Raw genomic sequence first — 17,184 nt, 5'->3', positions numbered from 1 at the left:
GATATTTCAGTAGGTGTCAACTTATTCAAATCAAGTCTACGGTATAAAGAGAAAGGCATAACACTAACACCGGCTCCAAGATCACATAAGGCAGTTTTAACATAATTTCTTGTAATGGAGCATGGTATAGTGGGTACTCCTGGATCTCCTAGTTTCTTAGGTATTCCACCCTTAAAAGTGTAATTAGCAAGCATGGTAGAAATTTTAGCTTCCGGTATCTTTCTTTTATTAGTAACAATTTCTTCCATATACTTAGCATAAGGGTTCATTTTGAGCATGTCAGTTAATCGCATACGCAAAAAGATAGGTCTAATCATTTCAGCAAAGCGCTCAAAATCCTCATCATCTTTTTTCTTGGATGGTTTGGGAGGAAAAGGCATGGGTTTCTGAATCTTGCTCTGAGAATCTTGCTCAATTCTCTTAGGGTGGCCTTCAGGATAAAAAGGTTCCTGAGTCATTTTACCAGTTCTAGTAGCCACTCTAACAGCATAGTGATTATTCTTACTATTCATTTCATTGAGCAAACCATTTTGAGCTTTAAGTACTTGTTCTACTTGAGTGGTAACCATAGAAGCATGTTTACTAATGAGTTTAAGTTCAAATTTAACATTAGCCATGTAATTACTCAAGTGTTCAAGCATATCGGAATTATATTTCAATTGTCTACCAAAATAAGCATTGAAGTTTTCTTGTTTGACAATAAAATTGTCAAACTCTTCCAAGCATTGTCTAGCAGACTTATAGTGAGGAATATCACCTTCATCGAATCTATAGAGAATTTACCTTTACTACCTATGTCGGGTTATCAAGACCATGAGTTTCTTCAATATGTGATGGATTAAGATCATATGTTTCTTCGACAGGCGGTAAATTAAGACCATGTATTTCTTCAATAGGAGGTAAATTCTTAACATCTTCAGCTTTAATACCTTTTTCTTTCATAGATTTCTTTGCCTCTTGCATATGTTCAGGACTGAGAAATAGAACACCTCTTTTCTTCGGAGTTGGTTTAGGAATAGGCTCAGGAAGTGTCCAATTATTTTCATTTGTAAACATATTATTCAATAGAATATCAGCTTCATCCGGTGTTCTTCACTGAAAACAGAACCAGCACAACTATCCAGGTAATCTCTGGAAGCATCGGTTAGTCCATTATAGAAGATATCAAGTATTTCATTTTTCTTGAGAGGATGATCTGGCAAAGCATTAAGTAATTGGAGAAGCCTCCCCCAAGACTCTCTTCTTCAATTTGCACAATGTTGTATATATCCCTTAAAGCAGCTTGTTTCTTATGAGCAGGGAAATATTTAGCAGAGAAGTAATAAATCATATCCTGGGGACTTCGCACACAACCAGGATCAAGAGAATTAAACCATATCTTAGCATCACCCTTTAATGAGAACAGAAATATTTTAAGGATATAAAAGTAGTGAGTTCTCTCATCATTAGTGAACAGGGTGGCTATATCATTTAATTTAGCGATAAAAAGGATCAGATTCAACCAAAGTAATTATATCAGGATCAACAGAGAATTCATAATCCTTATCAGTAACATAGATAGGTGAAGTAGCAAAAGCAGGATCAGGTTTCATTCTAGCATTAAGAGATTGCTGCTTCCATTCAGCTAATAACTTCTTAAGATCATATCTATCATTGCAAGCTAAAATAGCTCTAGCAGATTCTTCATCCAGAACATAACCCTTAGGAACAACATGAAATTCATATTTATTAGGGGGAGAGTCCTCATCATCACTATCTTCAATATTATGAGTTTCAATAATTTCATTCTCTCTAGCCCTAGCAAGTTGTTCATCAAGAAATTCACCAAGTGGCACAGTAGTATCAAGCATAGAAGTAGTTTCATCATAAGTATCATGCATAGCAGAAGTGGCATCATCAATAACATGCGACATAACAGAATGAATAGCAGAAGCAGTTTTGGGTGTCGCAAGCTTACTCAAAACAGAAGGTGAATCATGTGCAGAGCTAGATGGCAGTTCCTTACCTCCCCTCGTAGTTGAGGGATAAATTTTTGTTTTCTCGTCTTTCAAGTTCTTCATAGTGACCAACAGATATAAATCCCAAGTGACTCAAAGAATAGAGGTATGCTCCCCGGCAACGGCGCCAGAAAATAGTCTTGATAACCCACAAGTATAAGGGATCGCAACAGTTTTCAAGGGTAGAGTATTCAACCCAAATTTATTGATTCGACACAAGCGGAGCCAAAGAATATTCTCAAGTATTAGCAGTTGAGTTGTCAATTCAACCACACCTGGATAACTTAGAATTTGCAGCAAAGTATTTAGTAGCAAAGTAATATGGAAGTAACGGTAACTATAGAAAAAGTAATATTTTGGGGTTTTGTAGTGATTGTAACAGTAGCAACGGGAAAGTAAATAAGCGAAGAACAATATGTGAAAAGCTCGTAGGCATTGGATCGGTGATGGAGAATTATGCAAGATGCGGTTCATCATGTAACAGTCATAACATAGGGTGACACAGAACTAGCTCCAATTCATCAATGTAATGTAGGCATGTATTCCGAATATAGTCATACGTGCTTATGGAAAAGAACTTGCATGACATCTTTTATCCTACCCTCCCGTGGCAGCGAGGTCCTAATGGAAACTAAGGGATATTAAGGCCTCCTTTTAATAGAGTAGCGGACCAAAGCATTAATACATAGTGAATACATGAACTCCTCAAACTACGGTCATCACCGGGAGTGGTCCCGATTATTGTCACTTCGGGGTTGCCGCATCATAACACATAGTAGGTGACTATAGACTTGCAAGATAGGATCAAGAACTCACATATATTCATGAAAACATAATAGGTTCAGATCTGAAATCATGGCACTCGGGCCCTAGTGACAAGCATTAAGCATAGCAAAGTCATAGCAACATCAATCTCAGAACATAGTGGATACTAGGGATCAAACCCTAACAAAACTAACTCGATTACATGATAAATCTCGTCCAACTCATCACCGTCCAGCAAGCCTACGATGGAATTACTCACGAACGGCAGTGAGCATCATGAAATTGGTGATGGAGGATGGTTGATGATGACGACGGCGACGGATTCCCCTCTTCGGAGCCCCGAACGGACTCCAGATCAGGCCTCCCGAGTGGTTTTAGGGCTTGGCGGCGGCTCCGTATCGTAAAACGTGATGAATTCTTCTCCCTGATTTTTTTCTCCCCGAACACGAATATATGGAGTTGGAGTTGAGGTTGGTGGAGCATCAGGGGGCCCACGAGGCAGGGGCGCACCCAGGGGGGGCAGGCGCCCCCCACCCTCGTGGACAGGTGGAGCCCCCCTGACGTGGATTCTTCTTCTACTCTTTTTTATATTTTCCAAAAATACGTTCCGTGGAGTTTCAGGTCATTCCGAGAACTTTTGTTTCTACACATAAATAACACCATGGAAAGTCTGCTGAAAACAGTGTCAGTCCGGGTTAGTTCCATCCAAATCATGCAAATTAGAGTCCAAAACAAGGGCAAAAGTGTTTGGAAAAGTAGATACGACGAAGACGTATCAGAAGGCTATCACTACTAGGGAAAACCTTATACACAGAAATTTAGCAACAACGCGGGTCAAAAAAGGGCGCTAGTGCTAGATAGCAGTAGCGGTTCAGAATAAACCGCGCTGCAGATACGATTGTAGCAGTAGTGTGTGTTGCCGTAAAAGCGCTACTACTAATATTCCCATTGGTGGAACGATGGGCTACGCATAACAGTAGCGGACTGGCAGGAAGCGCGCTACCGCTAGGGCATGAGTAGCAGTGCGTTTTCCTATAAGAGCGCTACTGCTAGTGGAAATAAAATAAAATGAAAAACAAATAGAAAAGTAAATTAAAATGAAAGAAACAGAAAAATGGGAAAGAAAAAAATATAGTGTAAAGCAAAATAAATGCAAAATCGAAAAACCAGAGAAAGGCATAGCTGTAGCGTGTGTTAGTAAGAGGCGCTATAGCTAATGTAGCTGCAGCGCGTTTCCAGGACCCCCGCTATAGAAACAGAAAAGGAAATAAAAAAAGGGAGAAAATTACATAGGTATAGTAGTAGCGCATTTTGGAAAAAGCGCTATAGCTACCTTAGCTATAGCGCGTTCTGCGAAACGCGCTACCGCTAGTTTTGACTTAACCAAAAAACCGTTTTCCCTCGCCCACCACTTGCCCCCCAAATCTCTCGACCCACCCCGCCGCCGTCTCCCCGATTCGCCGTCGCCCACTTCGCCGCCATCTCCTGCCGACGTCGACGCCCTCAGAGCCATCAGAGCCGTGCGCCGTCGACGCCTCCGGAGCCGCCCCCAACGCCACGGAGCCGCGCGGCCTCATCAACGCCACCGGAGCCTCCCTCGACGCCACCGGATCCTCCCTCGCCACAACTGCCTCCCTCGCCGTCACCGGAGATGCCCCTGCCTCCCTTGCCACCACTGCCTCCCTCGCCACCACTGGAGCCATCCTCTATAAGCCCCCACCCCTCCTCTCTCTCTCTCATGCATAGGTTAGCTAGTTTAATTATGTTAATTATCTAGGTTAGGGCAAAATTTTAGTTAGGGCTTTGACAGAGAAGTAGTTTGGTTAACTAGTTTAATTAGGTTAATTACCTAGGTTAGTGCAAAAATTTAGTTAGGGCTTTGACAGAGAACTAGTCAGGTTAACTAGTTTAATTAGGTTAATTATCTAGGTTATTTAGGCAAGTTTTATTTTAAAGATGATCCTTCCTAGACTTTTATTGTTGATTATATCTTTTCATTGAAGTGGTCATGTTGTTTGTGCCCAAGTGGCTTTGTTGTTTCAATGAAGCTGAGTGGCCTATATATGTTTTGCCGGAATGTTGATTCATTTCGGTTCCGGCAAATTTCAGGTTCTCGATTTGTCCACTTCTTAGCAAAGGTCATGCCGAAATTTTCCGTGAATTTCGGCATGACTTGTGCTACAAACTAGGACATATCGAGTGCCCGGGATTTGCCGCACCAGGAAGGAGTCAACGTTCCTGCAAAACAATAGGCCTTTTTTATGTCATTATTCATTTTATTAGGTCTAGAATTAATTGACTAGATTTAATCATAGGAAACATGGCTAGCAACGATGAAGGACAGGGTTCTGGTGATTGCGACGTCGACGTCTACCGGGCGGCAGACGAATTTTTTAGCCTTGACAATGATCAACCGATGTTGTTGCTGGGCCCACCAGTGGCATCGGGGACTAAGACCGACACGCAGACCGGTGCTGAGACTGAGACCGGCGCTCGGACTCAAAACGGCATCGAGACTGGCGCTGAGACTGAGACCGGCGCTGCCTCGGGGAGCGGAGCCGGTGTAGAACCGAAAGCAAAGAGGCAATGGCTTCCTAACAAACTCAGGACTACTAGACTAGTGGTCACATAGGTGGACGACGGTAATTTTGAGCCAAAAGCGCCCGAGGAAGCGCGTCGATGCTACGGCAATCAATTAGGCTGCATCATACGGACAACCGCCACCATCAACAATGAGAAACTACAGAAGATAGAAAATATGAGGAGCTCCCTCCTAAAGAAGTTTCACCAGATATTCTTGTTCCCGGGCCAGAATGAGAAGGATTATGAAGATCCAGATGAGGACCCGGCAATGAAGAAGATAAACAAACACGCCATGACCAAGTTTAGCGATGCGTTGGCCGCCTGCAAAAATTGAGTGAAAGCAAGGATCATCGATAAGAAGGAACCCTACTCCGAGATTGTAAAGGATAATCCGACAATCACGGAAGAGCAGTTTCAAATATTCAAGGAGGCTTGCGAGGCCGAAGCTGCCAAAAAAAGTCTAAGTACATGAAGGGGTTTCAAGAGAGGAACATTGGGAGCCACCACCTCGGAAGCCGTGATTACGGCGGAAAGAGGTCCAAATGGGCCAAGGAGGACGCGGAAGCCGCGAGTCTGGGCATCCCAGACCCCTTGGCGGAGTTCACCGTCCCGCAGGAGCGTGACGTCCTTAGGGCCAGGCACCGTTGGGACCCAGTGAAGAAGGTTTACGAGACAAAGCCGGTTATTACGGAGTTTATGAGACTGCTGGTAATTTTAGTTTTTGATTAATTCGACTGCACACATTAGTCATATTTGTAAATGATCCTTGTGCCTTTTGCAGAGAGAGCAGCACAGGATTGCGGCTGAAAGCGACTCGCCGTCTGAGGCATTGGCGAGGCCCAAGTGGGACACTCCATTCAACCGGGCGTTGAACATATTGAAACAACAACCGGTGGATACTCGACCGTCGTATGGATGCGTGCACGGTGCCGGAGACAGCGCCACGTGGAAGAAGTACTACCGTGAGACCACGGAGGAGAGAAAAGAAAGACGGAGGTTAAATGAAGAAAACATCGACAAGAAGGTTGAGATTGCGGTTGAGAAGAAATCAACTAAGACAGTCGCAACATCGGTAGCTGCCGCAAAACAGGTGGCTGTAGATATTTCTACTTCCTTGGTTCCGGCCATTTTCAATTGGACCAGGCAAAATCTAGAAAAAAATGCAGCGGCCTTTCCCCTTGCTGACTTCTTGGCGGGGAGCAGCTCGACTAGCGTTGCACCAGCACCTGCAGCTTCACCTGCTCCCGCACCGGATGTGCTCGGCGGTGCTTCTTCTTTGGCTGAGCTCGACGCCCTCACGGTATCTGTCACACTGGCCCCCTTCAATATAAATGTATAATCTCCCGTTTTCGTTGCCTTTCGGATGTCTCATGTCGCAGACTTTTCTTTGCAGGCCGACAAAACCTCGTGCACCATATTGTACACCATCGGCGACCAGAAGGTGGACTTGGGGAAGGCGACGATAATGGAGCCAAAGGAACCATTGTTCCACAGCCGGCCGATCCCCTCGAATGTCTTCAAGGTTTTCGTGGCCAGTGTCAAACCGGGTAACGAGAATTTGCCTCCTCCAATACTAGTGGCGGATGACGACGAGACACCGCCGCGGCTTGGTGATTGTTGCAATGGGTGGGTCATGTTGTGTCCAAAGAGTCTGCTTCGTCTGGAGGCGGCCGGGACCACACCCACGAGCACGCAGCCTCGTCAAGGTATGAACATCAACACCCCACCTACCCAATTAGCGTCGGGTGTCGGGTTGGGTGATAGCGGACGGGGTAAGGAGGAGGCTCCATTAGTCGCTGATGACGTTGCCATGGATGAGGATGAGGACGACGATGGCACTGAACAGTATGTCTATACTGGCACCTCCTCAGGGTTTGAGCATCATGAGTCGGTGCCTGAATTGCAGTCTCAACGTATTATGGACGACCTTCCGGTAGTAAAGAAGTCGAGGAAAGGCAAAAAAGTTGATTCTATGATCCAGCCGCCTCAGCAACCTCGGCTTCAGGACCATATAGATATCCCCGATGCGGATAAATGGCATATCCCCGGTCAACCAATCCTACCTGCAACAGCGCTATGGGTCAGATTTGGCGATCTAAGGAGACTTCATGACGATGTGCTGCGGGTAGAGAAAGGCCTCATCGCCTCGAAAGATCCAGTATACCCACTCTACGTGGTTAACGTTCCGCGGCAAATGTCGTACGTCGACAGCTTCCCCACGGATAAGTTCTTCCTCTGATTCGATTACATATTCGACATGTTTCACGTGAAGAAGCTGGATTTTACGTTTGTCCGCCTTTATGCCTTGCACATGAACTACATCATCGGGGTTGAGCAGATATCTCATATCTGTGTCGCTGACCCGTACTACATGCACGAGGGCTTCTTGGGAGTCTGCACAAAGCACCGTGAATACGCGAGGGATTACATCGTCAGTTTCATGCTTACCAATAAGGACAAGGGGGCGATTCTCGTGCCTTATCATCCCGTGTAAGTCATCTGCGCTACTATCCTTCCTTCGATTTCAATCATTCATTTCCATGGTGGAGGCTAATTAATTTGAGGTGTACTTATTTTGCGCAGTGGCGGGCGCGCCGTCCTCATCATCCTCTACCTACGATTCCACCACGCTCTTTACTTGGAGTCGTCGAAGAACATTCACAAAAAGGATTACACCCACATCAAGGATGTTCTCGATAGTGCTATGTATTACTACCAATCAATGGGTGGAGAGGTCAGGGACAAGAAGAGAAGGGGCGGCAGAGTCGCCTTCGGCCATAAGACTGACTTCTGGTGCATCCAGCAACCGAACGATTCTATTAATGATGGATTCTATGTCCTACACCACATGCTGGAGTACAGACAGGATCACTAGAACCTTCGCATGTCACCAACATCCGGCGATGCCCATATTCTGCAATGGGCAAAGGACATAGGAGATATTGAGGATCATCGACTTCGAGCTGAGTTCTATAACATCCAGAGCGAACTTGCCCAAATCATCATGAAGGAGGTCGTCGGAAAAATAAGGATGTTCTACGGAGAAGGACAAATGTCACGGGAAGGCGTCCGAACATGGATAGCCTCTCAGCGTCTCGACCTGAAGCCTTTCACTAGGCTCGGGGACTATCTCCCTGACTTGGATGGATGGAACGACATGTTGGAGTGATTGTCGATATATGAGAATGTGTCTGTTTAGTCCATACTTTCTGTATGACAAAACTTTGAGTTATGCACGTTGAAACTTTATTTGTGATGTAATTAAACCGTCCTCCTCGACTAGCGAAAATCACTCTAGTTAGGGCATTTTGGGGTACGATGAACTTTGTTATTTATGCTTATGATGTGTTGTTTCTATTTTTGCCAAGTCTGTCTCTTTATGTTTCTCAACTATATATGTTGCATATCATCGACTCATGTGACGATGCAGGTGCATAGATCATAGATGGCGAAGAAGTGCTACGCCGGGAGTATATATACGACAAGTGGCCGGAGTGTCAGGCCCAGGTGTACCGGTTTCCGGTTTCCGAGCGACGGGCAGTAGTTAGTTTAGGTTCACACTAATGCGAGAGAGGGATACGAACTCATGTACTCAAAGTGATAGCTCTTCTCGCGTATATCATTGTTTAGATGGATGACGATGTATTTGCAAGTAATCGAGACTTGTATCGCTATCTTCGCGATGATGACGAGAGAATACTTTGTGTTGGATGATGATTATGATGATGACATGATTTGATGAGACTAATTGTATGTATATGCTATGATTACATTTGTATGTGTATGATATGCTAAAGATTATTGTATAAAGCCTATTCAAATACAAAACAAATATGTAGGGAAAAAATAATAAAACTAGTAGTAGCGAGGGGGGAAACTTAGCAGTAGCGCCGCCTTACCAGTAGCGCTTCCCAGTAAAGAGCGCTGCAGATAATATCAGCAACGCCCTTTTCTAAAGAGCGCTACAGCTATTCATGTATAGCAGTAGCGTGGTACAACAGGCGCTACTGCTATACGTTAGCTGTAGCGCCTTATTAGTAGCGCCGGTCCCCGTGCTACTGAGAGGCCCAAAACCCGCGCTGCTGCAAGGCTTTTCCCTAGTAGTGTATGTTTGGACATCATAATGGTTTCGGGTAAGTTCGGGCATTTACCAGAGTACCGGGGGGTTATGGGAACCCCCCGGGGAGTGTATGGGCCTTATTGGGCCTTAGTGGGAGAGAGGAGGAGGCGGCCAAGGTGGAGGGCGTGCCCCCAAGCCCAATCCGAATTGGGTGGGGCCAATCCGTATTGGGTGGGGGGCTGGGCCCCCCCTTTCCTTTCCCCTCTCTTCCCCTTCCTTCCACTCCTACTCCAACTAGGGAAGGGGGAATCCTACTCCCACTGGGAGTAGGACTCCCACCTTGGGCGCGCCATGAGAGGACCGGCCCTCCCCTCCTCCACTCCTTTTTATACGGGGGAGGGGGCACCCCATAGACACAGAAGTTGATTGTTTAGCCGTGTGCGGTGCCCTCCTCCACAGATTTCCACCTCGGTCATATTGTTGCAGTGCTTAGGCGAAGCCCTACACCGGTAGCTTCATCATCACCGTCACCACGCCATCGTGCAGACAAAACTCTCCCTCGACCTCTGCTGGATCAAGAGTTCGTGGGACGTCACCGAGCTGAACGTGTGAAGATCACGGAGGTGCCGTACCTTCGGTGCTAGGATCGGTCGGATCGTGAAGACGTACGACTACATCAACTGTGTTGTCATAACGCTTCCGCTTTCGGTCTACGAGGGTACGTGGACAATACTCTCCCCTCTCGTTGTTATGCATCACCTAGATAGATCTTGCGTCATCATAGGAATTTTTTTGAAATTGTTGCGTTCCTCAACAGGGCGCGCTAGTATGTCGTTGACATGCATACAAAGTATCTCCTTCATCCTCACCATAGCGATAGTACACACACTCGTCAGGTTTGTTTACAACAAAGCCTGCAACAATTAATGTTCTTTCAACCTTCTCATGCCATTGCTTAGGAGCTTGTTTAAGGCCATATAAAGACTTTCCTTCCTGACCAGGTACTACGGAACCATCTAGCTGATCCATGTAAATTTTCTTGTTCAACTCTTCGTTGAGGAAAGCCGTCCTAATGTCCATTTGATGAACGTGAAGACCGTATGAGGTAGCCGGTGATAGTAGCACCCGAATAGTGGTCAGTCTAGCGACATGTGAGTACGTATCAAAGAAGTCTTCACCTTCTTTCTAGGTATAACCCTTGGCCACAACCCGTGCCTGCTACTTTTCAATCATACCATCAGGTCTAAGCTTTTTCTTGAACGCACACCTACATCCTACAGGTTTGCACCCATAGGGACGATCATTGATTTCCCATGTTCTGTTATCTAAGATGGAATCCATCTCGTTGCGAAAAGCTTCCTTCTAGTAGTCTGCATCAGAATATGCAAAGGCTTCTAAAATAGTTATGGGTGTGTCATCCACGTGGTACACAATGAAATCAGCACCAAAGAACTTTGCAATCCTATGTCTCTTACTCCTAGAGGAGTTTAATTGTCACCCTCCACAAGATTCTCAACATATTCCAGCACAATGGTGAGTTCAAGAATTACAGCTAATTCCTGACTAGATAGAGTAGGTATCTCCTGATTCTCTTCATAGGAAATATTTCAAAGAAAGTTGCATCATTCGACTCCATAATTGTACCAACATGCATGTAGGATACCTCAGATTTTATTATCAAAAATCTCTAGCCATTCTGATAACCCACAAGTATAGGGGATCCCAACAGTTTTCGAGGGTAGAGTATTCAACCCAAATTTATTGATTTGACACAAGGGGAGCCAAAGAATATTCTCAAGTATTAGCAGCTGAGTTGTCAATTCAACCACACCTTCATAACTTAATATCTGCAGCAAAGTATTTAGTAGCAAAGTAATATGGAAGTAACGATAATGGTAGCTAAAGTAATATTTTGGGGTTTTGTAGTGATTGTAACAATAGCAACGGAAAAGTAAATAAGCGGAGAACAATATGTGAAAAGCTCATTGGCATTGGATCGGTGATGGAGAATTATGCCGGATGCGGTTCATCATGTAACAATCATAACATATGGTGACACAGAACTAGCTCCAATTCATCAATGTAATGTAGGAATGCATTCCGAATATAGTCATACGTGCTTATGGAAAAGAACTTGCATGACATCTTTTGTCCTACCCTCCCGTGGCAACGGGGTCCTAATGGAAACTAAGGGATATTAAGGCCTCCTTTTAATAGAGTATCGGACCAAAGCATTAACACATAGTGAATACATGAACTCCTCAAACTACGGTCATCACTGGGAGTGGTCCCGATTATTGTCACTTGGGGGTTGCCGAATCATAACACATAGTAGGTGACTATAGACTTGCAAGATAGGATCAAGAACTCACATATATTCATGAAAACATAATAGGTTCAGATCTGAAATCATGGCACTCGGGCCCTAGTGACAAGCATTAAGCATAGCAAAGTCATGGCAACATCAATCTCAGAACATAGTGGATACTAGGGATCAAACCCTAACAAAACTAACTCGATTACATGATAAATCTCATCCAACCCATCACCGTCCAGCAAGCCTACGATGGAATTACTCACGCACGGCGGTAAGCATCATGAAATTGGTGATGGAGGATGGTTGATGATGACGACGGCGATGGATTCCCCTCCCCGGAGCCCCGAACGGACTCCAGGTCAGCCCTCCCGAGAGAGTTTAGGGCTTGGCGGCGTCTCCGTTTTGTAAAACGCGATGAATCTTTCTCTCTAATTTTTTTCTCCCCAAACACGAATATATGGAGTTAGAGTTGAGGCCGGTGGAGCACCAGGGGGCCCACGAGGCAGGGGGCGCGCCCCCCACCCTCATGGCAAGGGTATGGGCCCCTGGCCTTGATTCTTTCGCCAGTATTTTTTATTATTTCCAAAAATAATCTCCGTGGAGTTTCGGGTCATTCCGAGAACTTTTGTTTTTGCACATAAATAACACCATGGCAATTCTGCTGAAAACAGCGTCAGTCTGGGTTAGTTCCATTCAAATCATGCAAGTTAGAGTCCAAAACAAGGGAAACGTGTTTGGAAAAGTAGATACGACGGAGACGTATCAACTCCCCCAAGCTTAAACCTTTGCTTGTCCTCAAGCAATTCAGTTGATAAACTGAAAGTGGTAAAGAAAAACTTTTACAAACTCTGTTTGCTCTTATTGTTGTAAATATGTAAAGCCGGCATTCAAGTTTTCAGCAAAGATTATGAACTAATCATATTCACAATAACTCTTAGGTCTCATGTTTACTCATATCAATGGCATAATCAACTAGCGAGCAATAATAATAAATCTTGGAAGACAACACTTTCTCAAACAATTATGATATGATATAACAAGATGGTATCTCGCTAGCCCTTTCTGAGACCGCAAAACATAAATGCAGAGAACCTTTAAAGATCAAGGACTGACTAAACATTGTAATTCATGGTAAAAGAGATCCAATCATAGTCATACCCAATATAAATTAATAGTAATGGATGCAAATGACAGCGGTGCTCTCCAGCTGGTGCTTTTTAATAAGAAGGTGATGACTCAACATAAAAGTAAATAGATAGGCCCTTCACAGAGGGAAGCAAGGATTTGTAGAGGTGCCAGAGCTCGGTTTTAAAATAGAGATAAATAATATTTTGAGCGGCATACTTTCATTGTCAACATAACAACCAAGAGATGGCGATATCTTCCATGCTACACACATTATAGGCGGTTCCCAAACAGAATGGTAAAGTTTATACTCCCCCTCCGCCAACAAGCATCAATCCATGGCATGCTCAAAACAACGAGTGCCTCGAACTAACAACAGTCCCTGAAGAGTTTTGTTTGCAATTATTTTGATTTGGTTTGCATAAAGCATGGGACTGGGCATCCCGGTGACCAGCTATTTTCTCGTGAGTGAGGAGCGGAGTCCACTCCTCTTGAGAATAACCCGCCTAACATGGAAGATACGGACAGCCCTAGTTGATACATGAGCTATTCGAGCATAGAAAACAGAATTTCATTTGAAGGTTTAAAGTTTGGCACATACAAATTTACTTGGAACGGCAGGTAGATACCGCATATAGAAAGGTATGGTGGACTCATATGGAATAACTTTGGGGTTTAAGGGATTGGATGCACAAGCAGTATTCCCGCTTAGTACAAGTGAAGGCTAGAAAAAGACTGGGACCAACTAGAGAGCGACAACAGTCATGAACATGCATTAAAATTAATAAACATTGAGTGCAAGTATGAGTAGGATATAATCCATCATGAACATAAATATCATGAAGGCTATGTTGATTTGTTTCAACTACATGTGTGAACATGTGCCAAGTCAAGCCACTTGAATCATTCAAAGGAGGATACCACCCCATCATACCACATCACAACCATTTTAATAGCATGTTGGCACGCAAGGTAAACCATTATAAACTCCTAGCTAATTAAGCATGGCATAAGTAACTATAATCTATAATTGTCATTGCAAGCATGTTCATTCATAATAGGCTGAATCAGGAACGATGAACTAATCATATTTACAAAAACAAGAGAGGCCGAGTTCATACCAGATTCTCTCATCTCAATCAGTCCATCATATATCATCATAATTGCCTGTCACTTGCATGACAGAAAGATGTGAATAATAATAATAGTGCACGTGCATTGGACTAAGCTGGAATCTGTGAGCATTCAATAAACAGGAGAAGACTAGGCAATATGGGCTCTTGGTTAAATCAACAATAGTGCATATAAGAGCCACTTCAACAATTTAATTATGGTCTTCTCCTATCGACCCCCAAAGAAAAGAAAAGAAATAAAACTATTTACACGGGAAAGCTCCCAACAAGCAAAAGAAGAACAGGAAATCTTTTTGGGTTTTCTTTACTACTACAACAAGAAAGGTAAACTAACTAAAAGCTACAACTATTTTTTTGGTTTTTCTTAAGGTTTTTCAAACACACAAGAAGAAAGCAAGAAAAAGGAAAATAAACTAGCATGGATATTATAGTGAAGAAGTATGAGCACCGACGACTAGCATGAGTGTGTGGACATAAATGTAGTGTCGGTGAGAAATACGTACTCCCCCAAGCTTAAGCTTTTGGCCTAAATTGGTCTATTGCCACGGCTGGCCTGGCAGATATCCAAAGTTGTAGATGGGGTCGTACTGAGATGCAATAGTTATTGCATCTTGGGCTGCAGCTTGAAGGTGAGCTATCTCAGCCCTCCTCTTATACTCTTCCGCCTCCTCTCTGGTTATAAAATATCTCCCTTTTGCCTGAAAGTCAAAGAAAGTAGAAGCAGGGAGAGCGACGTGATAGGTGCGTCGTCTGTCAAAGATTAGTCGGTATTAGAGGAACTGATCGTTCCTCTCAAAAAAATGATGACGAACCATAGCCTCGTAATCCAAATAAGCAGGAGGCAACTCAGTATCATCCTCACGTATGGTTACACCAAGAAAATTAGCTATACGAGTTGCATAAATTCCACCAAAGAAATCTCCATTAAATCTATTATGATGCAGCCTACGTGCAACAATGGCTCCCAAATTATAATGTTTATCTCCTAACACAGCACTCCTAAGAATACTGAGGTCAGGGACACACATGTGACATGCTTCATCCTTACCATTTATGCACCTACCTATGAAGAGAGCAAAATAATGTATAGCAGGAAAATGAGTGCTCCCTATGGTAGCTTGTGCTATGTCTCTAGATTGACCCACAGTTATACTAGCAAGAAAATCACTAAACTCAGATTTGCGAGGCTCAGTAGTACTACCCCATTGTGGAAGTTTGCGAGCAGTGGTAAAACCCTCTAAGTCCATAGTATAAGAATTTTCATAAAGATCAAACAAGACAGTTTGAGAATTGCGTGAAGATGAAAATTCAAACCTCCTCACAAAGGAACTAGCGAGATAGTGGTACTGACGGCACTTTTCTGCCTCGAAGCTCACAAGATCAGCGTTACGCAAATATGTGTTAAATTCTTCCTTAATTCTTGCTTGATCCATGAAGTCCTCTGAAGGCCATTCACAAGGCCGCACTGGAGCGTCCCTTGGTGGTTCATCATCAGCATCACGCATTGCAAGCCTGGGTCCTTGCTTCCTTCAAGGACCACCTTGGTACATTTTCCTAAACATATTTCTTCCGCTGCAAAATTTCTGAAATTTTTAGTAACTTCAAATAAAAGTGAACCGAGCTCAACAAAATTTAGCAACTACTCCTCCAAGTTCCTAGAGCCTATATCATGCATTAGAACTACTTGGAACCATATAAATTTGACATGCAAGCTCAAGAACATGGTCACCTAGGCAGCACAAATTTGCAATGAATAAAGCACTAGAACAAAACTAATTGGACCAATGGAGGAGTCGCATACCAAGGAACAATCCCCTAAAGTAGTTTTGTGAGAGGTGCTTTGAGCAAGGAGATCAAAAATCGCAGCAAAATGAGCTAGAACTCGTGCTTGAGCTAGTTGGTGATTTTTTTGGGAGGAAGAAGAAGTGTGTGGGTGCAGGAATAAGTGGAGGGGAGCCACCATGGGCCCACGAGGCAGGTGGCACTCCCAGGGGGATGGGCGCATCCTGGACCCTCGTGGCCAGATGCTTGCTCCCCCTGCTATGTTCTCAGTGCCAGATATTCTCAAATGTTCTAGAAAAAATCATATTTCAATTTCGGCGCATTTGGAGAACTTTTATTTTTGGGGTATTTTTATATTGCACGAATAATTCAGAAAACAGGCAGAAAAATACTATTTTTACTTTATTTCAACTAAATAACAGAAAGTAGAGAGAGGGTACAGAAGGTTGTGCTTTCTAACTTCATCCATCTCATGCTCATCAAAAGGAATCCAGTAACAAGGTTGATCAGTTCTTGTTAACAAACTCATTCCGAATTGCATGAAACCGGAGAAATTTCGAATAACACTATGTTACCTCAACGGGGATATGCACATCCCCAATAGTAAGAATATCATATTTCTTCTTGACAGTAGGAAGAGGAAATTCAAAACCTCCAAAAATAATCGATGGAATTTTTCCAATAGAATTGATACTGTGGACTTGAGGTTGTTTCCTCGGAAAGTGTACCGTATGCTCATTAACATTAACATGAAAAGTGACATTGCCTTTGTTGCAATCAATAACATGCCTTGCAGTATTCAAAAAAGGTCTTCCAAGAATAATAGACATACTATCGTCCTCGGGAATATCAAGAATAACAAAGTCCGTTAAAATAGTAACGTTTGCAACCACAACAGGAACATCCTCACAAATACCGACAGGTATAGAAGTTGATTTATCAGCCATTTGCAAAGATATTTCAGTAGGTGTCAACTTATTCAAATCAAGTCTACGATATAAAGAGAGAGGCATAACACTAACACCGGGTCCAAGATCACATAAAGCAGATTTAACATAGTTTCTTTTAATGGAGCATGGTATAGTTGGTACTCCTGGATCTCCTAGTTTCTTAGGTATTCCAACCTTAAAAGTATAATTAGCAAGCATGGTGGAAATTTCAGCTTCCGGTATCTTTCTTTTATTAGTGACAATTTCTTTCATATACTTAGCATAAGGATTCACTTTGAGCATATCAGTCAAATGCATACGCAAGAAGATAGGTCTAATCATTTCAGCAAAGCGCTCAAAATCCTCATCATCCTTTTTCTTGGATGGTTTGGGAGGAAAAGGCATGGGTTTCTGAACCCAAGGTTATCTTTCCTTACCGTGCTTCCTAGCAACAAAGTATCTCTTATCATAACGTTGATTCTTTGATTGTGAG

The sequence above is a fragment of the Triticum aestivum genome, chromosome 3A, assembly GCF_018294505.1.
Source record: "Triticum aestivum cultivar Chinese Spring chromosome 3A, IWGSC CS RefSeq v2.1, whole genome shotgun sequence".
Classification (NCBI taxonomy): Eukaryota; Viridiplantae; Streptophyta; class Magnoliopsida; order Poales; family Poaceae; genus Triticum; species Triticum aestivum.
Note: the sequence above shows the minus strand (reverse complement) of the source record.